The following is a 12,691-nucleotide window of genomic DNA, read 5'->3' as shown; positions in this document are numbered from 1 at the left end:
ATCAGGAGAGTGACTCCACCAGCACCAAAATAAATGTTTGCTGATAAGCCTGTGCCCTCTGTTTGCTTGTGTGGCTCCCATTTTATTAGCTTTCCTATGGTAAATTTTACAGCTGGGGTTAGCAGAGTGATAAAATGCACAGATTATCCTTCACTGTTGCCGATTTGCTTGTCCCCAGTTTAATGCAGCTTTACCTTGCAAAAACCAAATACTTTGATCCAGGATGCTCTCTTGCCCCTTGCAAAACTTCACCTCCATCTACCACCTGACAAACATCAGTTTGAAAAACAGGCTGCTCCAGGGCAGGAGGAGAGCAAGTCATAATCAGGTTTCCCTACTGAATGTTTGAGATGCTCTTCACTAGAGCACCCAAATCAAAGATCCTCCTCAACCTTTGCACCACTGTGCTGACAGTGATTTACTCCCTCCTCCTTCCCAGCAGTGCTCTGCCTGGGCTCCAGCAGGACCCCTCAAGTGCTGAAACACAAATAACTACAGGATCAGGACCACAGAAAATTATTGGCATCCTATGATTTGATTTCTTACCCCATCATCACTGAAGCCAAAACTTCCATGTCTGTGCAGTAGGTTTTAATTCAGCCCAAAACACAAGGCCATGACTTTCATTTGTTCTACTTGATTTATTCAAGTTATGCCCCAGCCATTTCCCATTCTGAAAGCCAAGACAGAAGCCAACAGAAGGAAGGGGCTTTGTTTTGCCTCTATTTTTTCAAGTTCAAACTGCTAGATTGGAAACTACACTAATCTGCATCACTTAGCTGGAGACACCTTTGTTGTATCTAGATACAAATCAAAGCTGAACTAATTTATTAACTGTGGCACAGCAAAGGCTGAAGAAGTTGTCAGTAGCTCTCTAGTCCCCACATGGAGTTCCTCTTGCTTTGCAGCAGGCTGAGAAATTACTACTCAGTCTTTACTGTTAAATTTTATGAATGGAAAACAGTTTTGCCCCAGAGCTTGTATTTATTATTCATAGCTTGGTTTGTTCCCTAAGAAACAGGAAAGTAGCATCAAATTCAAGGTCTCCCTGGATGCTAGGAAACTGCAGATCCAGATCAGGAATACACACCACTTTTCCATTGCTAATTCTTTCATCAACATCTCCAAGGGTAAACACACAACAAGAGACATAAGAGTTCAACAATACATCAGTACCTTGTGGATGATAAGCACAAATAAACAAATGGGCCTAGAGCCACTACTACAATGAGCTTTGGTACTGCAATTGCAGAAGGTGGCAAGCAAACAACACTGCAGGATTTTTTCACCTCCAAGTCACTGCGGCTCACTCACATAGTTCTCTCATACAGTAGTGTCTACAATAGCAAACTGCTCCCAGCAGCCAGCAAAAAAGAGCAATGTGGACACAAACCCCAAGTACAGCCAAGGTAAGAAACTTCGACGCAAGTAGACTTCTTGGGTGTCTCTGGGTTTAAGCACAACAGAGTATTCTGTGGCAAAAAAATAATCCTAGTCCAGCTGTGGCAATCATTCAGGGAAATTTTTCTGTTAGCTCAACTGAAATAACAATCTCTCTGTACAGACCTTCACACAACTCATAGCGCCATCAGGATTGAGAGGTATTTTCTCTGCAGATTTTCTGGTTTTTACTTTCCACTTAGGATGAAGCCCCAAACACAAGTGAGACAGAACTAACAGACAAATATCAAAGTTTGAAGAACTTCTGCTCGATGTCAGGAGACGCACCCAGACCAAGCAAAGCACTTTGTCTGGAAAGGGTGGTGGCTAAAGGATGGATTAAATGGAGGAGCCTTCCAGACACAGACTGGGGTTGCACAGCAGAAAGAACTGGTAGAGAGAAGACTCATCATGAGCCATTTCAAGGAAAGTTCAAAACTATTAAGTTGTACCTTGATGATACAGGGGTTTCAGCAGCAAAATTGTCTGAAGGAATTCCTGGATGTGTCAACACATTGGACTTGCACTGTAGCTTTATTTACTTATTTTAGCCTCAGCCAGTTCTCTGGCCTGGCTTATACAACAAGCTGGGTTATACCTTCAGCCCAGCTGAAGGGTTGAGGTCCCAGGATGCAACATTCCTCACATCAAAAGTGTCGCTGAGGTTTCTGCATCACCCCACCACAGGCTGAAGTGCTGCTCAGGAGGCACTACCACACTACCAGGTTTTTCCATCACAGCCATTTCAAGACTTTCCTGCCGCTCCTGCTTCCTCAGTAGTAACTACACCCACAGGAAACACCGTAGGATGAGATGAAAGTGAGGAGGATGGGGAACACTGTGAAATACAGATATAAATCCAAAGAGCTTGCCAGAGTGGTACAACAGAGGGAAGATTAGAAAGCTGGTCTGCTGTATTGCATAAGTGATTATATTTTGTACCATCTAGAGAAAAAAAAAACAACCTGCTGTTACTGGAGCTTCTGCAAAGAGGCCACTGGAGCTGTGCTCACACCCATACCACCTCAGCTATGCGTTCCCATCCCCTTCCTCGCACCCACACTAGGTCAACCCCACTCTCCTGCACGCCTGTTCATGAAACCACACCAAGAGAAAGCTGGTCACCTCTGCCTTTATGTGTTTTCTGCTGGTTTAACTTCTTGAACTGGCTCTGCAGGGGTCACAGGAGTGCCATAGCCAGCAGTGGGGAAACAAGGTGGGAGGTTAAGAGCTGCCTAAACTGCTGTGGGACTGCCATCCACATGCAAGGCCATCCAGGATTCTGCTCAGCTTTGTGGAAACTCAAGTGCAGCAGTAAAAACAAGGCTGCAAACCTAGTCCTTTGGGGAAACCAAGGTTTCCCCCAAGGCTGAGACCCTATTCTGCTGGCCTCCCTAGGGACAGCCTTTTCCACAGTACCCCAAGCTCCAGATCCTCAGTCCCCGGCAAGTCCTCGGTCTCCAGCTGACACCCCATCTTGAGGAGGAGCCCGGCCACGCCACCCTAACATCATCCTGGCTCAGGAGCCATTTGCAGCAGCACCCAGCGCAGCCCCAGCAGGGCTGCCTGCTTACACCCGTGCTGCCTTGTGCAGGAGCCCATGTCCTGTGCTAATTGGTATTAATCGATCAGGGGCCTAGAGGATGGAGGAATGGATACCCCCTCACACCAGGAAATTCCAGCCTGTTCCTACGGAGAAAGCTTTACACCAGTGCTATAGGAAGGGGCTTTTCATTTCAAAATACCTTTTTAAGTGTTGCTTTTAATCAACATTTTATGAAATTTAAATATCAGCATTTGGACAACTGATCTGACCTTACCAAACAGGATCTGTCCTGCCTCCTATGAATCAAAACGGTTTATGTTCCCAGCCCCCCGTCCCTGGGAGAGGAGGAAAGACCAAGACTTCTCTTCCATCCCGTGCAGATGAAAAAAAAAAAAAAACTATTGCAGACTTGTGGCGTTTGCACGAAGTGGAAAAACCCAGCCGGGGGCCAGCCTTTGCACGCCAAAGACCGTCCCTGGCCGCCGCAGTGGGTAGGTCTAAAGCCGCAGCTGATTTTCCCCTCCGCAGCCCCGCACCGCGCAGCCCTTGGCGAGAAGTGCGTGTGCGGGGCTGCGCGGCTGCTGCTGCGAACTAATGAGCGTGGGACACGTCAGGGCAAAGCCGGGACATCCCTGCTCCCACGGCCAGCCAGGAGGTGGCACTCTTAAGCCACGGAGCCTTGCCACTAGTCTTTCCCCCCCCCCCCCCATCAATCTTTTTTCCTGCCTGGAGGATGGCGATACACCACTGCAAAAACTTGGCATAAAAAAAAAATAAAAGCTCCTTAAGGAGAAGATGGTTTTACGATGGCACGAGTGTTTCTCTCTCGCATCGAGTTTTTAAAGGGCTGGCTAGCTACGATGGAGATGTTTACTCGGCAGAAGGTGATGTTATACAGCTTTCTCCCTCGAGCGACTGCCGGAACTGTTCTGGTTTTAACCCTCTGACACCTGGACCCAGCCCATTCAAAGTCCCTTTTTTTTTTTAAAAAAACAGCCTACACCCTTAACGCACAGCAATGCAGAACACCCACCTAGCTCTGACCCAGCAGGCAAACAACAAAAGCACTTTATCACGAGGGACACCTTATCTCCCGCAGTCCCACTCGCTGAGCAAAGAGCAGCACTCCTCTGCCCGGCGCCCTGAGCCGAGGGGACATATTCTTTCCTGCTGGGACTCAGCGGGTCCCTAATCCCCAGGGAGGAGGCAGCGATGCTGCCAAGTTTGCCAGGACTCATCTGCCGGCACTTTCATGTCCCAGCAAGGACCCACGGGAGGTTCACTGAAGGGTGGTGACCGAACAAGCTGCTGCAGTTCGCAGCAGTGCTTTGACTCTGTGAATCCAGAATAAAATTCAAAGTGGGAAAAACATTGCCAAAACATCCTGGGAATTATCTCCGCTCACACTTCGGTAACACGGACACCAGCTTTCCTCATAGTTCTCACCCACCCCCTATTTGCAACTCTCACTGCGGCACAAAGCCCCGTCATCCAGGAATTACTGATATTCCCGCAACTATTTCATTCTTTGTTTGCTGGAGAAAGATGATAATGAGAATGTATTTGCTGGATTTTTACTTCTCATACTTGTTTAGCAGTAGTGGAAGCAACAGGTGGGAAGAAATTAGCCAGCCATGACCTGCTGCTAGCTCTCCCCAGGCTGCATCTGGCCATGGTTGGAGGGAAATCAGTGGTCAGGGGCTCAGCATGGGAACCACTCACCTACACCAATTCTGCTTTCAGGGCTCCAGCGAGTTCACAAATGAGTGCTGCTCCCTTGAGCAAGGAGGTCCACAACTGCTCAGCCTGCCTTTTTCGAGTAACAGCCCAGATGAGTCATAGCAAAGATTGCAGTGTCTGTATCTTTTTTTAGCAATTTAAAAGTTCTCATAGCCACTTTTTTCATCCCTGAAACTTGGCCCTTCTCTACCACAATTGCAGAAACTACCAACGAATGAGGTTTTGAAGCTACGTGCTCTGGGACAGCAGTGCCCAAACTTCTAGCTAGAGACAGGCCACAAGTTCTTCTCACCCCACGAGTACTGCACACCTGATCTTCCCTGAACATCACATATCACACCCAGGCAGAAGAGCCGACCTGTGTACACACAGTCAGCTCACCACCTCTCAGAACCCCTGCTTTTGCTGCAGGCATTCACACAAGCCTGTACCCACCCTGCTTCCCACCAAGGCCATCACGAGCATGGTCCTGGGCTGGTGGTACCAGAGCAAACCATTTTCCAAGAGCTCCTGGGATTCATTAGAGGAGCTACCCACAAGCACCGATTTTCCTGGAAACCAACCCAATTACCAGCTTTCCTGAGGACTTGGCAGCCCCTCCTCTCCCACAGAGAGAGCTCACACCTGGCTTCCTGATACAGAAAAGACCATCATGAAACACAGATGGGGCTGCAGCACCTCAGCTGCTACCTCAGCCACCACCAACAGCGTAAGAGTGGCCTACTGCCTGCTTTGAAGGGCCCTCCAAACAAGCGACAAGGACCAGGCCACAAGCCTTATGAATTGTCCCTTGCCTGTTGCAGCAAGTCTAGTGTCATACGCCAATACAGTGCCTTGAAAAGGGAAAGTTTCCAGTGAAGCAATCATCTTGATTTTTATCAAAGCCACTTTCCTAGGACTTTACCACGTGAGGAAATATTTATCACCAAAGTGTTAATGGCTTAAATATCATCTGTGTCCATAGTAAGAGATGATTTCAGCCTATGTTGACAAGACAGAGCTTCCTCCTCATAACTAGAGCAACACTAACCCCAGCACAGTGCTACTGTTATCCTTTCTGACCCCAGCAGCCAGCCAAAAATGTAGGGAGCGGCACGTTTCCCTTACAAGCGGATTTGGTAGCTGAAGGAGGTGTTGCCTCCATCTTTTGCAAAGAATGCACAAATTCCTTCCCCCCGTGAATGCAGCAGAGATCAAACAACGCAAAGCAATGTATTTGCTCACATTCTCATGTAGCCTTTTGAAGTTCATACTCTGTTTAAAAGCCTCTTCAAACCTTGACAGCGGCTCTGGCTGTTCTTGCTGCAGGACTCAAGGGCACTGCCAGTTGTGGGCCACCAACCTCTTTTCTGCCGGGGTCACTGCCCTGCAGAGGGGAGAGCCAAGCACAGCACATCCCTGCTCCCAAGCCACCTCCAGTAACAGGCTAATGCACTGGCAAACCTGTCAATACCAGGCATTAATACAGCTGCCCATCCCCTGCAGCAGATCTACAGCCAGTTCATTAACAGCCTCAGCTGCCAACACAAGACTCAGCAGATTTTTTCCTGAGAATCGCCCTCAGATCACTGCCTCTTACCTCCTCACAACCCCCATCTGCAGCTGTGCTTCTCCCTCAGGCCAGCATGACCATTCCTGCCATCCCACAGCAAGCTGATACTACTAAAAAAAAAAAAAAGATAAAAATCACTGTTGGGAGGGTGAAGGGTGCTGGGTTTGTGTCTCCCCAAGTAGCTTGCTTCAGAGTCAAGGAGGAGCAACAGAGGAAAAAGAAGAGGTAAATAGTGTGTTCAGCAGCAGTTAGGCATTGGGACACCCTTCCTCTATCATTAAAAGGACACAATCACTTTTCCCCTGCTCTTCTCAATCCTTTTGTATTTAAGTCAATAGCCAGGTGAAGACCCTGCCACCCATCATAAGTGTGCATTTGGGGCAGGGGCTCCAGTATTTCCACCTTTCAAGTTCCATTAGGAACCTTATCAGTTTCCTACTCCTACCATAAACAGGAGGCACAGATTCTCCCTCCACCACCAGTTTCAGTGAGGTTTGGTCTATTTGTAATTTCACCTCAGTCTATTAGTATCTGCAGCAGCACTCACTGAAATCAATAGGGAAGAGTCCATTTCACTGATGAAGGTGGGAATTAGATTCCTCCCCTTTCCAAGCAGCCTTGGAGTATCACTTTCTGCTCTTCAACACTGCTGCATCCTGCAAGCAGGGGTGGAAATGACCCCTTCTACCTCTGCTCACTTTCACAGAAGTGAAAATGGGGGAGGACAAGTCTGATCTGAAAACTCCTATTCCAACCTGTGTTGCCCCAAATAAGGTGATGTTTTCAAGATGTTTAATTCTGTCTTCTTTTGTTGAGATTTTAAGGCTGCTTGCAAAGATGACGTTATTAAATTGGGTTTCTGCTAATTTCCAGGGGTGTTTCTTGGGGCTTGAGAAATATTTGATCTTTTTGCATGAGGGGGGAGAAATTAAGTGTGCTTCCTTTCAGGTCTGGGATGAGATTTTTTTTCCCCTTCTCCCCCAGCTTTAGGAATACCAAGCAAGGTAAACATGGCCTTCTTTGGTTTTGCAGAGATCAAGAGGTTTTTACAGCTGCATACCGAGTGCTCTCATGACTTCTGTGAAAAAGAGATTTTTGTGAAAAAGAAGAGTACTGAATGCTCTGGAAAGCATCTCTCCTAAACACTTGGGCACCAAAAGCACTTACCACATTAGTTTCCTCATTGTCAGGATGCCTTTCAGGCTGGTCAAAACCTTTGTGTTAAGATTTAATAATAATAAGGACCCATTTAGCGGATCCTAACAAAAAAGGAAACACCCTCTTTTTCCTGCAACTATGGTACAAAAACTTTAAAAAATTCTTACTCATGCTTATTCTCACAGTGCACTAACAGCTGACAGAGAAGACCCTGAACTATTTTGTCAATTCACTTGAGCTCAGTAAAAGAATAGGCAAGCTACATGATGAAGAGCCTGTTCGACCCACAGATTATTTCCATTTTAATAAGTGGCAGTGTTGCTAAAAAAAAAAAAAACAAACCCCGCACAAAACAAGTGATAGTCCCATGAATACTCCCTTAAGTAACGTTCAATGTTCTATGGCTTGAACTTCATAATAGAGTAGTTATTAGCTCTATTTTGTTTCTAGGGGAAGCTGAGGCCAGTAGCACAGCTGGGAATCTCCCACACTTCCAGATTCCCAGCCCAGCATCCCCACTAGGAACCAGCTGTCCCTTTCCTGTTCCTAACATACCTCTGGATCCTCGAGCAAGAAGTTGCCCCAAGAGCAAGCGAGGAGCCAGCCCACGACTCAGCTGCCCCCAGCCTAGTGCCATCCCTCTCCCCCCTCCAGCAGGAAGGAGAGGGGCCACGCCAGCTCCCCACCCGCACAAGCCGGGGCAGACGCAAGACCCCGAAACTCGGTTTGCTCGCGGGCCCGCTCGCGGCTGAAGCCCAGGTGAGTCGCGGGCACGCTGTCAGGGGGCTACGCCAGCCAACGCCAACGCCTTTGCCGCTCGCCGCCGGAGCAGACAGCGCCAGGTGTGCTGCTCAACCAGCCCGGGTGCGGCTCTGATCCATTACAGTCCGTCCCCGAGATACTTCGCCCTGAGTCAGCCGCTGGCAGGGCTCCCGGGGAGGCAGGCGGCCGCGCATCTTCCAGCGCCGGGCAGCCCTGGCAGCAGGGAGAGGATGGGAACGCAGTGGTACGCCTCTGTTCCGGGACAGCGTTACACCTCCTTTTTGCTAGTGTACGCTTTTATAGGAGGGAATAAAGAGTGTCTAGAAGCAGCCGAATGAAAACAGGGTTGGAACTGTTTGGCTAAACACGCACAAACCCATATGAATGCACTTATGCGAGCTGACAACCGGTTTTTATCTGGTTAGCGCTCATCAATTAATTACAGACCAGCATGTCCACACCATGGTTCCTCTGTGATTTAGCCAAGTCAATTTTCCAAAACAATTTTAACTAACCCAGTCACAACTGAATATGTAGAAACATATTTCATGATCTGGGACAGCAGCGTACACTCAGGACTCTCAGGCACACAGTGCACATAAATGCAGCCCTTCCAAACCCATTACAGAAGCTTGCTGGGGCTGCTTACAATATCCACGCCTACCCCAGCCCTCTCGGGGACTGCTGCGCTCCCCAGCGATGCTGGGGGAAAGGGGTACACACCTGGGTCTTACTTGCTTCGGGTTAGAAGCGGTGCCTTAAGCCTCAGCTGCTGAGGAAGGTCTGTGCTCAGCCCCCAGCCTGCAAAGGGAAGGTAACAAACAGCTGAGGAGCAGTAGCATCTTAAACAGCTGCAGCTGTCTCCCCAGTGAACGTGATTCAGAGCCACAGCATTCAAGAGCTGAAGCTCAGAACATAGCAACGATTCTTGCAAAATATTTTGCTTCTTGTCTTTTCTTTTTTTTTTTTCCCCCCTCTTCTCCCCCACACAGCTTTTTAACCTCTTGGTGCCTATGCCGAGTTCCTCCCTAAAATAGGTTTCAGGGTGGAACATACTTGCCACTTGATCCATGGCTTGCTAAATTTAGCCAAACACAGGCTGCCTGTGTAAGATGGTTCTCTTGAAATGTCAGTAGCCACACGTAAAGTTGCCAATGTCATCCAGGAAGTGGGACACCACTGCAGTTATATTTTTTACTTAAAATAATAATAAAAAGAAACTTTCATACTCTGTGGAGAGGCAACTATAAATTTGATTCCAAAAAAATAGAGAGAGAAAAGAAAGGACAGACTTCTGCAAAGCAGCACTTGAGCCAGAAGAGAGCCTTTGTATTTAACATATGTGGAAGAGATTAACTCTTTGAATTTGACTAGAGTCACTGAAAACTGAAAAAGAGAACAACCAGTTTCAAATGGGTTTTGGCATTACAGAGTTAAAGTAGAAAACAGACCGGTAGTCCAGAGGAAGAGAAATCATGGAAGAAAAAGAAGAATACACCAACATAACATATAATTCCACCTTTGTTAGTTACCAAGTGTTTGATGTCAGCATCCAACTTCGTAAATACATGACTACTGAAGAAGTATCAAATACCCAACTTCTCCTCCATCCAACAAGGCACTGTGATCCATAGAAACAGTTTTCCCAGGATCTTCACAGCAGTGACACCATTGGCTGCTAAAGAGCCTTTCTTCTGCAGTCCATAAGCAGCTGTTTCTCCCTATGCTCCCTGCAGCATCGGAGAGCCAAGTTCTGACACTGAGAATCAGCCTAGGCCTAAGTATTCCCCAAATAACTTTTTCTTTTTAAAAAGAAAGCATAAGAAGGACAATTATCTGTGACCTTAAGACCCTGTTTAGAGAATTTAAGATAAAAAATACACTTCTTCAAAAATTGCCTAGCAACAGTACCTTCAGAGTCAGAGAATCTCCTGTAGATGGAGGAAACATCAGGTCAGCTTGTCACGCCATAAAGGAGAAGGCAAGAAACAGCACTAGGAACAATGTTTCCCACCACCTCATCTCCCACCTCCATCCTTCCTGAAGAAAAAGCAAGAGCTACTAGCAAGACCAAACCTAAACTCTCTTTTCTGATTGCTGGAGGGCCAAATATAAAGGTGATGAAGCTGCTGCTTCATCACTTGACTAAAAGCAGGTGAGCAACTTGGGACAGCCCTAAAGGCAAGGGAGTGCTGAATTAAACCCATTAGCTCTACTTTGCAAGTCCCCCCCCCTACCTCTACAGACAAACCTCCTGCCTAGGCTCTGTTGGGCCTTATAGCTTGGAAATGATCCCAGCTGTAAATAAGCTCCTCTCTATCAGCATGTAAGACTAGTCACCTGCTACACATTCAGGCATATGATGAACCATACGCTGTGAGCTCAGCTAAGCTAAGGGGAGGAGGCATCTAAATGCAGGTACAATTAAGGGCTCGTTAGCATGCAAAGTCATCATGGTACCCACCCAAAGCCTATAGCAAAGCTAAGCAGAAGTGGAGCTAGGCTGGCCCAGGGCTGCTGAGGTTCTCATCCCAGAATGTACAAAAAAAAAATAAGGGGCCTAAAACCTGGGGGAGGTTAAGAAGCATCTCTGGATGTGGGGGCTCTGAGAGGAAGCTGGGGTACAGGTACACCTGGGCTGGAGAACTGGCTTGCTGTGTCAGCAGAGGCAGTGTCTTGTGTCTGACTGATACTTCAGTCAATAAAATGTGATATTACACCCTCCTGGTAAACACAGTCCCCAGCCTTAATGATTCTTCTATGGAATAACCTGTTGCATCTCAAATTTAGCTAAGCATCTGGGCAGCACAAAGCTATTTTCAAGGCTAAGATGCCTGAACTTTTCCTCTCAGAGACTGAGGCAAAGGAATGAGAGACTAACTCTGAAAAATGTGTGCATATGGAGAAACAGAGCTGTTATTCAGTATCGTGCAATGTCTTCCCATTCGAAGAGCTGCCTGACTCTTCAGATAGATAAGGTTTTGGCTGTAGAAAAGGATAATGCAGGGTTTTGGACAGCAGTGGGACAAGCAAGTGTTCGCCATGCAACCAGCGGTACAGATGCTGCAGTGTTTTGTCATCAGCATTTTGCAGAGCTCTCCATAAACTAAACTGTTGACCTACTTGTCCAAAGTCATGGGTAATTATCTTCATATCCAATATAAATTAGCAAGATGTGGGTGTCGCTGATACTGGGACAGGGTAACTTGCATCATTTCTGGCATTCAGTGATCTGTGAAATAATTCTAACTACGTGCAGAGAATGACTACAGCAGGAAAAAGGGGAAGATGCATGATTAAAACAGGTGGGCGGAGCCACCACCATCAAAATTGTGCTGATTCATCTTCCCCATGTTTTACATTTTAAACTTAAGCTCTTTTCCTCCCCCTGCTAGATATCCCTAGAGTCAGTTGAAGATCCAGCAGGTATATAGTTTCATAGTCCCCAAGGCAGCAACATAAAAAGATTCACCTTCTTTCTTCACCTTACTTAGAACTTTAGACTGTGGCACAAATCAGAAAACTCAACTGAGTCCCTTGGAGATGTTCACCAGAGTAAAAGTTGCAAGCTAAAAGGGAAGCAGGACCTTTATTCCTAATTAATTCTTATTTAACTCAAATATCTAGCGATCAGTTGGATGAAAATCTCTCTTTGTTTAACATTAAACAGCTGCTGTTCTATTAATGCCTGCGTAAGCTACTAATCTGGGTTCCCCAAGGAAGACCTCCAGCAAGAAGAATCTGAAAAAAACATCAGACCTTAAAAACCGTGGCTCTTTTTTCTTTAAGAGGTGGGAGGGAGGGAGTAGGGTGTTCAGAAGCACTTTCTTTTCCAAAGTTTCAGAGGCATTGCACAGTGGCACACTCTCTTTAAATTCAGAGTTTGTGGCTGGGGCTTCCACTTTTCACAGCCAACTGCAGCAGCAAGCTGCGTGGATGCATAAAGCCCCCGGCCAGCATGAGGAGGGTAAGCCTGGCAGGGAAATGTAGGGCATAGTCTGAGCAGATACTGTCAGATTTGTAGACCTGCAAACTTCCAATCATAAGAAACAGACCTGAAGCATCATCCTGGACCAGAGCTCCCCCGGGTGCTAATGGTTTCAGAACTTGAGGCAGAGCCTTTGACTGCAGGGCTCCTCCTGTTCGTGGCGTAATCTCACTGTCTGTTAAGAAGAGAGAGAACTGCCGGAGCCATGGCAGCATTAGTCAGGTTACACTACTGTCTTGGCCAACAGTGGGGTAAAACAACCATCACTTAGTCCAGTGCAAATGTTATCCTCATTAAGCCTGTGCCAAGCGATTTGCTAGTTCAGCTAATCTGAATTGGCTGTGGGTATCCGAATGCAAAATAAGCACTTTCCCCTCTTTAATTATAGTCTTTATGTTTCATGATTTAGGTTGCTCCTGTCATTGTTTGCAAGAGAGGATGGGGTTGCATAACAGTGTGTAACACGATACAGCTGCAGACGGGGCTGCTCAACCAGCGCAAGCCC

The sequence above is a fragment of the Buteo buteo genome, chromosome 20, assembly GCF_964188355.1.
Source record: "Buteo buteo chromosome 20, bButBut1.hap1.1, whole genome shotgun sequence".
Lineage (NCBI taxonomy): Eukaryota > Metazoa > Chordata > Aves > Accipitriformes > Accipitridae > Buteo > Buteo buteo.
Note: the sequence above shows the minus strand (reverse complement) of the source record.